The sequence below is a fragment of the Triticum dicoccoides genome, chromosome 4B (assembly GCF_002162155.2).
Source record: "Triticum dicoccoides isolate Atlit2015 ecotype Zavitan chromosome 4B, WEW_v2.0, whole genome shotgun sequence".
Taxonomy (NCBI): Eukaryota; Viridiplantae; Streptophyta; class Magnoliopsida; order Poales; family Poaceae; genus Triticum; species Triticum dicoccoides.
This window is the reverse complement of record NC_041387.1, coordinates 116,408,733-116,425,473: the sequence shown is the minus strand read 5'-3', so window position 1 is coordinate 116,425,473 and position 16,741 is coordinate 116,408,733.

The window sequence follows — 16,741 nt, the reverse complement described above, 5'->3', positions numbered from 1 at the left end:
TGGCTGCCTAGGGGCAAGCCCCTGGTGAGATCGTAAGTATCCGTACTCTGTAACACTATAGCGCCACTTAGCTCCATAGTTTGTTATAACACCGAACACATATATGCAGTCCGGCCAGGGCCCATCCTGAGGTATCCTCTTCGGATGGGTCATTGAGTGATTCAGCAATGAATTCACTCTCGATGGTCACCTCCCCTCGGCCTGCAGATGACATGGAGGTATTGTCCCAGAGGGTCCCAGAGCTGGGGGAGGCGACTCTGGAGACGCCCCAAGGCGAAATTCCAGACGCCGGGCACATGGGGCGCAAGATCCCCGTAGATTATGCTGACGAGAGCCGCAGCAGGTTGGGCTCTCAGCCAGACACTGTAGCAGAACCTCCAAAGGTTTCGGATTCGGGTAGGCAGCCCCTCGCTAAGGGGGATGAGTCGGCCATGCCGATGACTTCCGTTGCGCCAGAGGCGTCGGATAGTTTGCTGGAAGTGCTTCGTGGCGCTTCCATGGATGAAGAGCACCGTACTCTTATGAGTGCGGTGATTTAGAAGGTTCGGTCCACCAAAAGCGGATTGACCGAAGCCTGTACCAGCCTCCTGACAGGCTTTGAGGTAAGTAAAAAGTGTGAGAAGCTATCACCCAATAGACAGTAGCCCCTGATACTCTGTTTGGTGTTCGGAAAGAAAAGCCAAACGGAGGGTCAACTCTAAACCGCAGGAGTCTAACAGTATGTGTCTATGTGAATAAGCAGGCAGTGCTGCTTGCCGCTGCTGCCCGCACAACAGAGGTCACCAGACTCAAACGGGACCTAGAGCAGGCTGAAGAGGATCTCAGCCTCACGAAGAGGCAGCTCGAAGAGAACAAAGGTGAGTGATACCCCGTTCACATGTCATATAGAGGAGAAAAAAATTGGTGACGCTAACAAAAAGCGTCATGATTTTGTAATAGGGGCCATGACCGAAGTGGCGGCCCTGAAGAAAGTGCTATCTGAGGCCGAAGATAAGGCGGCCACGGAGCGCATTGAGCATGAAAAGCAAGATGCTAGGGTGGGCGAGGTACAGCAAGAGCTCTAGGAGCTCGGCAAGAAGTTCGAGTCCCTGGAGCGTGACTTCAAGACGAAAGAGTCTGAGCTTGCGAAGGCCCTTTTGAGCATGAAAGACGCCAAGGCCGAAGCCCAAAAGGCCCAACAAGAAATCCAGGCGACCAAGAAGATAGCTTTGGGTAAGACATTCATTATGCAAAGCAAGCATGTGGAGGAGACATTTCTTTTACTTACTCGAATTCGGAGCTCTCCAGGGGCATTCGCAGATCTGCCACGCAGCATATCGGATGCCACGGAGTTCTACCGTGCCAAAGAGGGGAGCTCAACGGAGAAGCTGTTCTGGTCCCAGTATGCTGGAGCCGAACACCCAATGCCTCTGAGTGACCAATTGAAGCAATTGGTTGAACTCCATAGGGCGGCCGAAGTGGCCATGAAAGATTTCATAGTCCGGATGTGGCCTGGTGAGCCCCTGCCTGCCAGCTACTTTGGCCTTATAAAGCGTATGGTAAATGCCTGTCCGCGGCTTGAAGTTATCAAGCGATCCATTTGCATTGAGGGTGCCCGCCTAGCCTTTGCCCGTGCGAAGATGTATTGGGCCAAGCTGGATGTAGAGAAGCTGGTTAAGGATGGACCACCGGAGGGCAAGGCGCATTGCTATCCCGAGAAATATTATGTTGGCGTTATGAAAGGCGCTCGCCTTGTGGCCGATGAATGTACCAAGGACACAATCTTTGAGTGAATGTACTCCTGTCGTTTTTGTAATATGAAAACGAATTTGTTTGCGCTATATAGCGCTTTGTTGATTTAAAATATTACCTTCTGTGCAACTGTTTATAAAATTCTGAAAGTAGGCCAGTCGTCGGCTTCCTCCCCCATGTAACTAGTACTGTGGTGTTCGTGAAAAACCTAAACACTCTTTATCCAAATTTTTGGTCCCTGAAGGAGGTGTTTGGTGCAATGAACAAGGCAATCGGACTATGCAGCTTTATAACTCTCACTTAGCCATAGAAGTCTACAATTTTAAATTTCTGCGAAGCCCCTAGAATTCGGAAAGCCGAATTGGGGCGCTATATACGCCTAAGTCGGACGAGGCTGATTCCTCGCCTAAAGCGGAAAAAATCTTTAAGGATTTTAAGACCTCTCGAACAGCGACCAGCTCTCGCCGCATCATGACAGTCAGTTTTCGGCTTTCTCTACTGAGGTGCTCGTCCGGAAGAACCGGGACACAATCGCAGTAGTTCTCCCTGCGCTACCTTAGCCGATATAACGGAACGTAAGGTACCAAAACAAGGGAGCTTGGAAAACCCAACTATTGACCCAAGACATGATTCGGAGCTGATGCATATAATGCTATAAGTTCGGGGTGCCGCACTGTCAAAAGTGTTCTGGCTTATCTTGCCGTATTATGGGGCGCCATAAGAAGCCCCTAGCAAATTGAACATACCAAAGTGTACGGATTCAATATTAAATAAACATTTATAGGAAAAATGTGAAGATAGGGATAATAAGCTGATGCTATACATTGTTTCCCATTGTGAGATAATATGTCCGAGCGTATGTGTACAACTGATGCATTAAGCAAAATCAAAATAGGACTATTTGACATGTCCTATCCAAGGGCAGGCCGCATGCGAGTATGCAAAATAGGTATAATGATCATTGACAGATACCACCTAGGTATTCCCATTGTGCACGAAGCCTTTTGCCTCCTTGGTTTTCCCTCCTGTGATAAGTCCGATGATCCGGCTCTCTAAAGGGGCTGCCCGAAAGTAGGGTCCTGAAAGAGAAAGAAGGTTATTAAAGTATGTTGCGGCTAAACCGCACTGTTGACCATATCACCTATGGCGCCTCCTCCTATGCCCATGGTATTTTGAGTGCGTAATTGTGTACGCGCGGCACTAATGCTGCCTGAATGGGGCTAGGACGGACGCCGGACTGCTAGTCGTGCTCTTGGCGTGCCTGGCGATCCTATTGCAGGGTACTCCGGACTCGCTTAATGGTGTTCGGGGTTGTTGTCGCCGGATTGGTGGTTTGCTGGAGAAGGCTGCTTTGAACTTCTGCCGCGAGGGCCGCAGTGTGCTCTTCTGTATGGAGAGAGCGGTTTGTGTTGCCATTGACTGTTATAACCCCGTGAGGTCCTGGCATCTTGAGCTTGAGGTATGCGTAGTGTGGTACCGCATTGAATCGAGCGAATGCGGTTTGTCCAAGCAGTGCATGATAGCCACTACGGAAAGGGACGATATCAAAGATTAACTCCTCGCTTCGAAAGTTATCCGGGGATCCGAAGACCACTTCCAGTGTTATGGAGCCCGTACAACGGGCCTCTACTCCTGGAATTACACCTTTGAAGGTGGTTTCAGTGGGCTTGATCCTTGAAGGATCGATGCCCATTTTGCACACTGTGTCCTAATAGAGTAGGTTTAGGCTACTGCCACCGTCCATAAGGACTCGCATGAGGTGGAATCCGTCAATGATTGGGTCTAGGACCAATGAGGCTGAACCGCCGTGACGGATGCTGGCAGGGTTATCCCTACGATCAAAAGTGATCGGACAGGCAGACCATGGGTTGAACTTTGGGGCGACTGGCTCCATCGCATAGACGTCCCTTAGTGCTCGCTTTTGTTCCCGTTTGGGAATGTGGGTGACATAGATCATACTGACCGTTTTCACCTGGGGAGGAAATATCTCCTGTCCCCCCATGTTCGGACGCCGGGGCTCCTCGTCATCGTTGCTGTGCAGCCCCTTGTCCTTGTTTTCGGCATTTATTTTGCTGGCTTGTTTGAACACCCAGCAATCTCTGTTAGTGTGGTTTGCTAGTTTATCAGGGGTGCCGTGAATTTGGCACGAGCGATCGAGTATGCGGTCCAGACTGGATGATCCCTGATTGTTTCTTTTGAACGGCTTTTTCGCTGACCGGATTTTGAGCCACTGAATCCGGCGTTTATTGTCGTGTCTTCAGTGTTGTCGCCATTGTTCCGATGCTTATGTCTGTTGCGCCGTGGCTTGCCATTACTGTCGCAAACATCTGAAGTGCTGGAGTTTATTGGCGTGGTGCTACTAGGAGCTAACCAGCTGTCCTCGCCCGCGCAAAAGCGGGTCATGAGTGTCGTGAGGGCCGCCATGGACTTTGGTTTTTCCTAGACGAGGTGTCGGGCGAGCCACTCGTCGAGGATATTATGCTTAAAGGCCGCCAAGGCTTCGGCGTCCGGACAGTCGAAAATTTGGTTCTTTTTAGTTAGGAACCGAGTCCAGAATTTCCTGGCTGACTCTCCTGGCTGTTGGGTAATGTGACTCAAGTCATCGGCATCCGGTGGTCACACATACGTGCCCTGGAAGTTGTCGAGGAATGCGTCCTCCAGGTTTTCCCAACTCCCGATGGAATTTGTCGTCAGGCTATTTAGCCAGTGTCGGGCCGGTCCTTTGAGTTTAAGGGGAAGATACTTGATGGCATGTAGATCGTCATCGCGGGCCATGTGTATGTGGAGAAGGAAGTCTTCGATCCATACTGCGGGGTCTGTTGTGCCATTGTATGATTCGATGTTTACGGGTTTAAACCCTTCTGGGAATTCGTGATCCATCACTTCGTCAATGAAGCAGAGGGGGTGTGCGGCGCCTCTATGTCAGGCTATGTGGCCACGCAGTTCGAATAAGTCTGGTTGGCTATGTTCAGCCCAGCCAGACTTGTTGATAGTGTATCCGGCATGACGATCATTGTCACGTGTTGGGGCGCGCCCCCGCGATCCATAGATCGATCTTGGCTGTCCTGCCTTGTTTTCCAGTATGTCTCGCAGGTCTTGCCTATTGCCCCGGGCCGTAGTGTATTGGCGTGGGGGTGCAGGCTGGTATTCGGGCTGGTACGCCATTTTATCTCGGCCATGAGGTGGCCAGTCAGCCTCGTCCTGTGCTGGTAGTATAGGCTCCTCCTCGAGTTGAGGTAGCAACTTGTGCTTTAGGTAGCCTTTGGTGTGGCGCTTGAGTCCATATTCCTCGGCTGCCAGGACTTTAGTCCATCTTTCTGTGAGCAGATCTTGGTCAGCTTGGAGCTGCTGCTACTTCTTTTTCAGGCTCCTCACAGTGGCCATAAGCCGGCGCTTGAAGCGCTCCTGCTCTACGGGGTCCTCAGGAACGCCGAATTCATCATCGCCGAGGCTCATCTCGTCTTCGGAGGGGGGCATGTAGTTGTCCTCCTCCGGGTATCCGTCTGTCGCCTGTTTGTCTGGACTGACCTGCCCGTCTTCCTGTTCGGCCTGCTCGAAGGCCGGCTAATCTGGGTTGTATTCTTCTTCGGCACCATCCGGATTATTTTCGTCTCCTGTGCCGGTATTGCTGTGGCGGGGCTTGGAGCGGCGCCGAGGACGCCAATGCTTTGCCTTCTTCCTTGAGGGGTTATCCTCCATTTCCTCATCGCCATTGATTTCTTTTGGAGTGTCGACCATATATATATCGTACGAGGAGGTGGCTGTCTAGCGCCCCGTGGGCGGTGGTTCTTGTTCTTCTCCTACATCGTCGTCCACACCGTCGATGTCTTCAGAGTGGAAGTCGAGCATGTCGGTCAAATCATCGATAGTTGCAATGAAGTGGGTGGTGGGTGGGCAATGAATTCCCTCGTTGCCTGCTTCCCACTCGAGCCGGAAATAGTTCGGCCGAGAGTCTCGTGACAAAGAGAGAGACTTTAATGAGTTCAGCATGTCGCCAAAAGGCGAGTGCTGGAAAATATCCACAGCGGTAAACTCCATTACCGGAGCTCAACCAGATTCGGCGGGCTCGGGGGCGCACGGTCTGGAACCTACATCCGGACACGAGTCTGTGTTCGGCTCTACCGCCGATGAGTGTGCGGCCTTCGGGGCGGGGTCCGTCCACCCGTCCTCGGATGACATGATCTGCCCTGGATTTAAGTCCGAAGCTCCTGCAGGTGCAATATCTCGAGTATTGTCCGACGGCAGGTGTAAGCTATGCTCGTCGTGACTGTTCGTCGCTCCTGGCGTAGGCCCGAATCCGTCACAGATCAAGTCTCCGCAGATATCGGCCATGTAGTTCAAGTTTCCGAACCTGACCTGCTGGCTAGGGGCGTAGCTGTCGATCTGCTCCAGATGGCCAAGAGAATTGGCCCGCAGTGCGAAGCCGGCGAACACGAAGATCTGTCCGGGGAGAAAAGCCTCACCCTGGGCCGCGTTGTTGTTGATGATTGAAGGAGCCATCGAGCCTTGTAGCGACGACATAGAGGAACTCTCAATGAAAGCACCAATGTCGGTGTCAAAACCGGCGGATCTCGGGTAGGGGGTCCCGATCTGTGTGTCTAAGGCTAATGGTAACAGGAGGCAAGGGACACAATGTTTTACCCAGGTTCGGGCCCTCTCGATGGAGGTAAAACCCTACTTCCTGCTTGATTGATCTTGATGATATGAGTATTACAAGAGTTGATTTACCACGAGATCGTAGAGGCTAAACCCTAGAAGCTATCCTATGATGATTATGATTGTCCCTCTACAGACCGAACCCTATGGTTTATATAGACAGCAGAGGGGGCTAGGGTTTACATAGAGTCGGTTACAAAGAAGGAGATCTAATATCCGGATCGCCAAGCTTGTCTTCCATGCAAAGGAGAGTCCCATCTGGACACGGGACGAAGTCTTCTATCTTGTATTTTCACGGTTCAACAGTCCGGCCAAAGTACATAGTCCGGCTGTCCGGATACCCCCTAATCCAGGACTCCCTCAGTGGGCCCTACCGACTGGTCCGGTACGGAGCCAACAGTCCGCTCCCACCGCTGGCGGGTCTGGTTGATAGTTGTTCACTGTAGCCGTGCTGCTAATGACACGGGCTTGGTCAGCTGAGTGTGGCTACAGTCCCACCGCCTGGTGGGAGATCACTGTAGCCACACCACGTCTTATCTGGTTGATGGCGCACGGGCCCCAAGGGATGGGCTGGCCGCCTAATGGAAGCCGGCCTCCCGCAGGTCCGGCTAGTCTGGCTTCTGCCGCCTTCCGGGCTCTTGCTGCCTGGTAGGGCCCGCCACCTACAGGCCGTACCGACAGGTCGTCGTGGGGAACAGGACTCCGCCTATCAAGAGTGACGTCAAGGGGGGTGTGGCAACAGTGCCGCGCCATGTGGAGATCTTCGCCTGTACGGGGCACTGTGGCCACGCCAAGTCCAGGATTCGGGGGTGAGGGACTATGTTGTAGCCTCACCCTGTCTTGTCCTCTTGATGAGGGTGCAGACTCTGAGGGCACCGGGCGGCCGCCTTCTAGACACCAGCCTCTCTGGAGGCCGGCCGGTAGGAGCCAGCCGCTCTTGGCGCCGTCTGCTGGCGCTTGGCCGGCCGTTAAGCCAGCCGGCCTCCGGAAGGCGGTGTTTCAGTACGAGGTTTCGTGGGGCAAAGCCGGCCCAAAGTTTTGACTGGTTCAGGGACTCGGGTGAGGCTACCCATGGCCCATTACTCCGACAGTAGTCCCCGAAGCCGATGAGGCATTACGGTCGAGGGGTCGCGAAGTCTCAGCGGCTTCCCCCCTCATCGAGCTCTAGGAGAATGCTCGATCCGCCTTATGATGCGCTGACTGCTGGAGTTGGTTTTGACAAGGCGGGATCGTCGGTCAATTTTGAACACCAAGGCGGGAAAACAGGTGGCGTGCCTGCTAAGCTTCCCAGGCCCGCCGCCCACAATAAGCATGCCACACGGCACGCGTCATCCCGGCCAGCCTGCCACCCCATGCTCCTGATGGGACGTGACAGTGGGCCGGGCCCGCTGTCGGTGTCAAAACCGGCGGATCTTGGGTAGGGGGTCCCGATCTGTGCGTCTAAGGCTAATGGTAATAGGAGGCAAGGGACACGATGTTTTAACCAGGTTCATGCCCTCTCGATGGAGGTAAAACCCTACTTCCTGCTTGATTGATCTTGATGATATGAGTATTACAAGAGTTGATCTACCACGAGATCGTACAGGCTAAACCCTAGAAGCTAGCCTATGACGATTATGATTGTCCCTATACGGACCAAACCCTCCGGTTTATATAGACACCGGAAGGGGCTAGGGTTTACATAGAGTCGGTCATAAAGAAGGAAATCTAATATCCGGATCGCCAAGCTTGTCTTCCACATAAAGGAGAGTCCCATCCACACACGGGACGAAGTCTTGAGTCTTGTATCTTCATGGTCTAACAGTCCGGCCAAAGTATATAGTCCGGCAGTCCGGATACCCCCTAATCCAGGACTCCCTCAGTAGCCCCTGAACCAGGCTTCAATGATGATGAGTCCGGCACGTAGATTGTCTTCGACATTGCAAGGTGGGTTCCATCTCCGAATACTCCAAAGCAGATTAAGGATTGTGTCCGGTTCTGCGAGATAATTTCTGCACACCACCATAGAGAGCATAACACTTCACAAATCTGATCTGCTGACAAAACTTTTTACGGCGTGCCCTTATGCCGTGGCCCAGCCTAACATGAACTGGTTTTTCTTGTCCTGCCTCGATACGCGTTGTGAGGCGGTTTCATTGGCACGACTTGCCAAAGCAGAGATCGTGTTCCCTTTATCGCGGGATCTTCCATCAATACGAGCGCGTGCAACCCCACAACACCTGTTGGTATGACTCCATGTTTTTAGGTAAGTCCCAAGCGGTTATGCTGAGGACGTTTGATATTCACCCCCTTTATAAAGGGGCCGGGCCTATCCCTCTTTTTTTACCATGCTTGCGCCTTCTCGCATCTCGAGTTCCAACACCCGAAGCCCAAGCTCAAGCACTTCAGATCTTCAACCATGTCCGGATCCAACCTTAAAGGCCGATGGGTGGCCTCCTCTGCCACAGAGGAGGACATTGCAAAGCTTAGGGAGGTCAAATATCTGACCGCCGACATCAAGCACATGCTTCCTGCTCCCGGGCAGGTCATACCTACTCCCGAGCCCAACGAGAGCGTCGTATTTGTTTCTCACTTCCCCCATGGCTTAGGCTTCACCCTTGATCCCTTTGTGAGAGTGCTCATGTTCTATTACGGACTAGATTTCCACGATCTAGCTCCGGACGCCATCCTCCACATCTCGTCGTTCATCATTGTGTACGAAGCCTTCCTCCACATCACCCCGCACTTCGGCTTATGGCTCAAGACCTTCAATGTGAAGCCGAAAATGATTGAGGGGCAACACGCGGAGTGCGGAGGTGCTGTAATAAGCAGGAGCGCTGATGCCCCATGACCGGAAGGCTTCTTCCCGGAGGTGTCCGATCTATGGCAGCGGAGGTGGTTTTACGTCACGGCTCCCAGAGGCACAAAGTGGGTGGCTGCCCCCGACTTCCATTCGGGCCCTCCGCCTCAACTGGCGTCATGGGCCGATGTAGAACGGGATTGGGGGCCTGCTAATGATGTACCAACATTGTAGAGCCGCATCCGGGAGCTTCTTGAGAGGGACATTAGCCTTGTCAGCATAATTCAGGTAATGCTAGTCCGACGGATGTTGCCGTGCAAACGCCGGCCTCTTCGGATGTGGGAGTTCAATCTGGAAGGTCCGCGGACTATTCTGCACTTCTTCCGCATGACGCTCGAAGGAATGTGTAAGTTATTCTTCGGACCACAAGTAAAGTGTCCGGACACCACCGAGGATGTGGGCCTGAGCTGCAACCGCCCAGATACCCAAGTAAGTGACCCAGAAATCGAACACCTCGTTTATATTTATCATAACATTATTCTGAAAACCCTCCGTGGCCAGGAATGGCTCAGCAAGGCAGAGAGAATCAGGTGTCCGGCGCCACTTCCCGAAGGCTCGCCTAGTCCCGCCATAGCCAAGATGCTTGGTCGTGTGCTAAGTCAAGTGCCCTCGCGGAAAGACGAAGGGAAGAACAGAGAAGCAGAACTTCACACATTGCACATCCAAACCGGGGGAATTGCTACCTCCCCGAAGGAGGATAGTCGGGGAGGGGAATCTAAGGTCTCCTCCCCTCGCGGGAAGAAGAGGGCCGCCTCTGAAGACTTGGAGATGAAGGTGCCCAGACAAGGGAAGAAAACTTCACCAGGGGGCCCTGCCCCGAAGGGCGTCCTCACCATGCCATGCCCGCAAATGGGCCAGCCCTCAACCAAGCTGTAAGTTAATCATAAATACAAAGCTACTGCTCCCTCCTCCGAGAACAATAACCTGGATCCCTCTTTTGCAGTCCGGCTAGCAGCTCTTCTCGACAGAGTTCGTCTTCGGGGTATCTCCTTCCGAAGATGATGGAGAGTGAAAGCCCACCAGCCTCTCCGCCTTATGGGGCGGGCGACCCCGAGGTGTCATCACGGAGGAGTCCAGATCTGCCGAGGCCAGAAGCTAGTACTTCGGCCGCCCTAAGCCCGGAGCATTCGGCTCCCACGTGGGGTGATAAGAAGGGCACAGTTCGGTGACCGGCCGGATACACTGCTGAGCCTTCTGGAGCAAGCTGCTCTCTCAGAGGATCACCTTTCATTAATGAGCATGGTGCTTGAGAAGATTTCATCCGCCACAAGCGGATTGAATGAAGCTTTTACGAGCCTGCTCAGAGGCTTTGAGGTTGTAATGAAAATACATAATTTTTGACTGCGACGCACGCGCTAGGTGTGCTCCATATGGATAGTAGCCCCTGAGACTCTGGTTGCCCCTAGGCGGCAAACGGAGGATCACATTGTTAAGTAATGATCACACTGTATTTATGCGTAGGTGGCTAAGGATCCGGCAGCCGATCATTGAAGTCGCCGAATTGAGGAGGCAGATTGGAGTTATTGATGCTGATATCACACTTGTGAACGAGCGGCTTAACGAGTCACAAGGTATGTGCTCTGCTTTCCTTATTTTTATAGGAAAAATTGAGAGGAGCATAATGTTAATGTGATATGCTTGGACTGTAGACGGAGCTGCTACCGTGGAAGCCCTGAGGGCAGAACTTCCCCTGGCAAAGGAACAAGCCCGGGCTAGCAATGCGGCTGCCCTAAAGGCGGCCGAAGAGTTGAGAGCCAAACAGGCTGCTCATCGTCGAAGCAAAGACAAAATAGCCGAGATGGCTATGGAGCTGAAAAATGCCGCCGACCGGTGTGAGCTCCTTGAAAAAGAGAATCAGGATAATTCGGCTGACCTGAAGAAGGCACTTGATGCGGCCAAGGAGACGCGGTCCGAAATTAGGGATGCGCGGGAGGAGCTTCGACAGGCCGGAGAAATCGTGGCTGGAAACCCCTATTTATTGCGGATGAAGTTTTTAGATCCAAAGTACGCTCCTCTGGATCGGCACTGGAGCCCTGCAGACGCGTATGTGGATTTGGCAAAGAGTACAGCTGGTGTGGCCAAGTTTTTTGAGTATCAAAAAGATAATGAAGAGGAAAAGTTGTTCTGGTCGCAATTCAGTGCTCCAACACGCCCATTGCTGTTGAGTGAGAGGATGGCTGCTGTGGCCGAGCTCCATAGGCTGTCCGGTCTTGCAATGCGGTCTGTAATAGACCATCTATGGCCGAAGGGGCCTAAGCCGGAGGTCGGCATGCATAGAGGGTGCACGGATGGCCCTTGCCCGCATTAAAGCATATTGGATAGATATGGAGGCCACCATCATTGCGACCCAGAATCCGGCGGGAGGCCAGGATCCGGCCGAGCACTACTTGGAGCAGGTAGCAGAAGGTGCTCGCTCAATAGAGGCTAAGTGCTTGAAGAATGTCATGTTTGAGTGACAAATTGTTTCATTGTAAAAACAATGTTATTTTAATTATGGAGGCTATGTTTATACGTTTCGCCCGAAAGTGTTATTGTGCCTCCTGTGCGGCCGTTTTATGTATATATGCAATTTTGAAAGTTAGCAGTCGTTGGCTTCAGCCACCACGCATATAATGCAGGGGTGTTCACGAAAATATGCATAATCACACTTGATCCAACGTCTTGGTCCATTAAGGAGGTGATCGCACGTCGAACTAGGTAACCAGACTATATAGCTTTAACACTTTCACTTAGCGATAGGAGTTTGACAGTGGGGCTACTATGTAGCCCCTGATACTTTTGTGTGCATCCAAATACGGGCACGTGTGTACATGACCGGGAAACGGTCCTTCGTTAATGTGGAGGAATCCTAAAGATTCTGCTAAGTCTTTGAGTGGTTGAATAGTCTCTCGCTATATCATGAGAGCCAGTTTTCGGCTTTCTCTACTGAGGTGCTCGTCCGGAATAACCAGGGCACAATCGCAGTAGTTCTCCTTTGGCCGCCTTAGCCGATAAGAATGGAACGTAAGGCGGCAAACCCAGGAGCCGGGCAAACCCAACATTTGACCAAAGACATGATTCAGAGCTGATGCATATAAGGCCAAACTCGCACGCCGAACACTCCCGAAGGTATTCGGACTTTATAACATATACTGGGCTGAGGAGCGCCCTTTATTATGAACCCTGTATTTCCAGGTACGTGCATTAGTCTATCATGGCGAAATGCCAATAATGGCAGTATCCCCTATGGGTGTAGTACCCGTGGGATGTGTAAGCAACAAGAGACAATAAAGAAGGTTTACACAGGGGCTTAATCTAAAGAGAAACCTTTGAGTGGGGCCCTGCTACACGTCTGCGCCTTTGTCTCCGTTGTGCCGTGTCCTGGGAGGGTATCACACGAATGATGTCTGTAAAAAGGAAAACTCCTGTAGAAGAGTATGACGTAAGCGTGCGAAGAGTTGACTATTATCAATGAATAGTAGAAGTGTAAGACATTGGCCTGTTAATAAGGTCAAGCCAAAAGGTGGGCTTTATTGAATATTTGAAGCCCCTGGTGTCCTCTATGGTATTACATGTGTAGCGTCTAGCTCAGGTTTATCTGGGCTGCCGGACTCGTCTAACCGTGTCCGCGGTCTTAACGACCGATCATGTGTTCTAATATTAGAGGCCGCTTAGTGTCTGGCCGCTGGAGCCGTCGCGCACTCTTCCGCACGTAAGGAACTCTTTGTATTTCCGTTAACGGTGATGATGCCACATGGACCGGGCATCTTGAGTTCAAGGTAGGCATAGTGCAGTACTGCGTTGAAGCGGGCGAAGGCCGTTCTTCCGAGCAACGGATGATAGCCACTTTGGAGGGGGGCGATGGTGGAGAGTAGTTCTTCGCTTTTGAAGTTGTCTGGGGAATGGAATGTCACCTCTAATATGAGGGAGCCCCTGCAGCGAGCTTCAACGCCTGGTATCACCCCTTCAAAGGTGGTGTTACTTTGGCTGATTCTGGATGGGTCTATCCCCATCCTGCGGATAGTGTCTTGGTATATTAGATTGAGACTACTGCCGTCGTCCATGAGGACGCGAGTGAGATGGTATCCGTCGATTATTGGGTCGAGCACCAAGGCAGCTGATCCTCCGTGCCGCATACTACTCGGGTAGTCCCTGTGATCGAAGGTGATCGGGCAGGCCGAGCAGTGGTTAAGTTTGGGGGCGACGGGCTCTATAGTGTATGCGTCTCTAAGCGCATGTTCGCGCCTTCTCTTGGGTATGTGAGTCGCGCAGATCATGTTTACTGTTTTTACCTCTAGTGGGAATTTTTTCTGTCCCCCAGTGTTCGGCTGGCGAGGCTCGTTCTCGTCTTCACTTGGTGTTTCCCTTCCCTTGTGTTCGGCATTTAATTTGCCGGCCTGCTTAAAGACCCAGCATTCTCTGTGAGTGTGGTTTGCAGGTTTTTCGGGGGTGCCATGAATTTGGCACAGTCTGTCCAGGACTTTGTTCAGGCCGGACGGTCCCTCTTTGCTGCCTTTAAATGGCTTCTTTTGTTGACCGGGTCGAGAGCCCCTGAATCCGGAGTTGACCATTGTGTTGTCCAGACTTTCTTCCTTGTTTCGAAGTTTGTTTTTATTGCGCCGTGGCTTCCCGTTGCCATCCCTAATTTCGGATGTGCCTGGGTCGCTGGTGCCTCTACGGGCCAACCAGCTGTCTTCACCCGCGCAAAAGTGGGTCCTAAGGCTTGTTAAGGCTGCCATTGTCCTCGGCTTTTCTTGGCCGAGATGTCTGTCGAGCCACTAATCCCGGATACTGTGCTTGAAGGCCGCTAGGGCTTCAGCATTCGGACAATCGACAATTTGATTCTTTTTAGTGAGGTATCTATTCCAAAGCTTGCGGGCAGACTCTCCGGGTTGTTGAATTATGTGACTTAAATCGTCAGTGTCTGGAGGTCAGACATAGGTTCCCTGAAAATTGGCCCTGAAAGCATCCTCAAGTTCCTCCCAACTTCCGATTGAGTTTTCGGGGAGGCTTTTCAACCAGTGCCGAGATGGTCCCTTCAACTTGAGGGGAAGGTATTTAATGGCATGGAGGTCGTCCCCACGAGCCATGTGGATGTGAAGGATAAAATCCTCAATCCAGACCCCGGGGTCTGTCGTTCCGTCATATGCCTTTATGTTCACGGGTTTGAAACCCCGTGGAAATTCGTGGTCCAGTACCTCTTCGGTGAAGCACAGAGGGTGAGCGGCCCCTCTGTATCTGGACACGTTGTGTCGTGCTGTCGACTGTTGTTGTGTCCGGTGATGTTTCCGAACTGGTACTCGATCAGTCTGATCGTATTGGTGACCGTAATCCTGCACTGGAGCATGTCCTCTAGATCCATAGATGGACCTGGTCGCGCCGGCCTTTTTATCCAGGAGCTCATGTAAATCCTGTGCGGCATCAGTGGCTGCTCTATTGCGGTTATGAAGCAGTTGGTCTGGCCTACTGGACATATTGTTCTTCAGTGGAATGGCCTCATCATTGAATTCTGGCAGCAGCTTGCGCTTTGGATAGCTCTTTGCGTGGTGATCGTCGCCGTATTTTTCTTCGGTGTCTAGCACTTTGTTCCATCTGCGATTGAGCGTTTCCTATGCAGCCTTCAGCCTTTGCTTCTGCTTCTTTAGACTTCTCGCGGTGGCCATAAGCCTTCTGTGGAGGTTATCTCGTTCCAAACGTGTTTCCGGGATGATGAATGCGTTGTCGTTCGGACTGTGCTCTTGTCCCGGGGCAGTTTGATGAGTTCGGCCCTCGGGATTACTGTGATCGGGCGTCTGCTCCGGGCTGTGTTCGGCATGACCTGGCTCATCCTGCTCAATCGCTGGGTTCATATGTTCGTTGTTGCCTTCGGAGTTGACTGGGGTGTCGATCTTTCTAGCGCTGTTATCGCTGTTTTTACTATGCCTAGACTTAGAGCGGCATCTGCACCGTCGTTTTGGCTTTTGTCCGGGGGTTTATCCTCCGTTTTGTTGCCATCGTCCTCGTTGGGCGTGTCCACCATGTATATATCGTATGATGAGGTGGCAGTCTAGCGCCCCGTGGGCGGTGGCTCAGAATCGTCCCCTGCGCCAACGTCCGTACCATTGGTGTCACCGGAGTCGAAGTTAAGCATGTCTGTTACGTCGTCTACAGTGGCTATGAAGTGGGTGGTGGGTGGGGAACGAATTTCTTCATCGCCTTCTTCCCCCTCAAGCTGGACATAGTTCGGCCAAGCATCTCCTGACAAAGAGAGAGACCTTAGTGAATTCAGCATGTCGCCGAGGGGCGAGTGTTGGAAGATATCCGCAGCGGTGAATTCCATTACCGGAGCCCAACCAGAATCGGCAGGCTCGGGGGTGCACGATCTGGGACCTATAGCCGGACACCAGTCCGGGGGTCCGGAGACACACGCTTCCTTGGGGGTGAAGTCTGTGCTCGGCTCTACCGCCGATGAGTGTGTGGCCTCCGGGGCAGGGTCCATCCACCCGTCCTCAGACGATGCAGTCTGCCCCGGATTTAGGTCCGGAGCTCTTGCAGGTGCGATATCCCGAGTATTGTCTGACAGCATGTCTAAGCCGTGCTCGTCGTGAATGTTCGGCGCTCCTGGCGTAGCCCCGAATCCGTCGAAGATCAAGTCTCCACGGATATCGACCGTATAGTTCAAGTTTCCGAACCTGACCTGCTAGCCAGGGGCGTAGCTATCGATCTGCTCCAGATGGCCAAGCGAATTGGCCCGCAGTGCGAAGCCGCCGAACACGAAGATTTGTCCGGGGAGAAAAGTCTCAACCCGGACCGCGTTGTTGTTGATGATTGAAGGAGCCATCGAGCCTTGCAGCGACGACACAGAGAAACTCTCAATGAAAGCACCTATGTCGGTGTCAAAACCGGCGGATCTCGGGTAGGGGGTCCCAATCTGTGCGTCTAAGGCTAATGGTAACAGGAGGCAAGGGACACGATGTTTTACCCAGGTTCGGGCCCTCTCGATGGAGGTAAAACCCTACTTCCTGCTTGATTGATCTTGATGATATGAGTATTACAAGAGTTGATCTACCACGAGATTGTAGAGGCTAAACCCTAGAAGCTATATCTTCGTGGTCCAACAGTCCGGCCAAAGTATATAGTCCGGCTGTCCGGATACCCCCTAGTCCAGGACTCCCTCACCCGCCACTACCGGGCCTCGGCATGCAGGCAGATCCGCTGCGGCCGGGGCGGGCGGTTGTGATTCCTGTGGGCGTTTAAGGCGACGTAACTTCATGCAGTAATCGGGGGGTCATGGGGTCGTGGGTGTAGTTAATCCCACTATCCCACGCCCCACCCCCTCGGCTTCGCAGCCCGAGGGCTATAAGTAGGGGGGGGGGGAGGGGAGCGGCGGAGCACGCGCGCCCTCCTCCCCACACTCTCTTCCTCCTCTTGCTCTCTCCGCCCCCGCTGCTGCCACTGCTTAGTGCTCGTCATGGTGCTGCCGCAGTTCGCCGCCGTCGTGCTCTTCCTCCCCACACAGCTCCGCTCGAGGCCATGGCGCGCGAGAAGGGCAGCGAC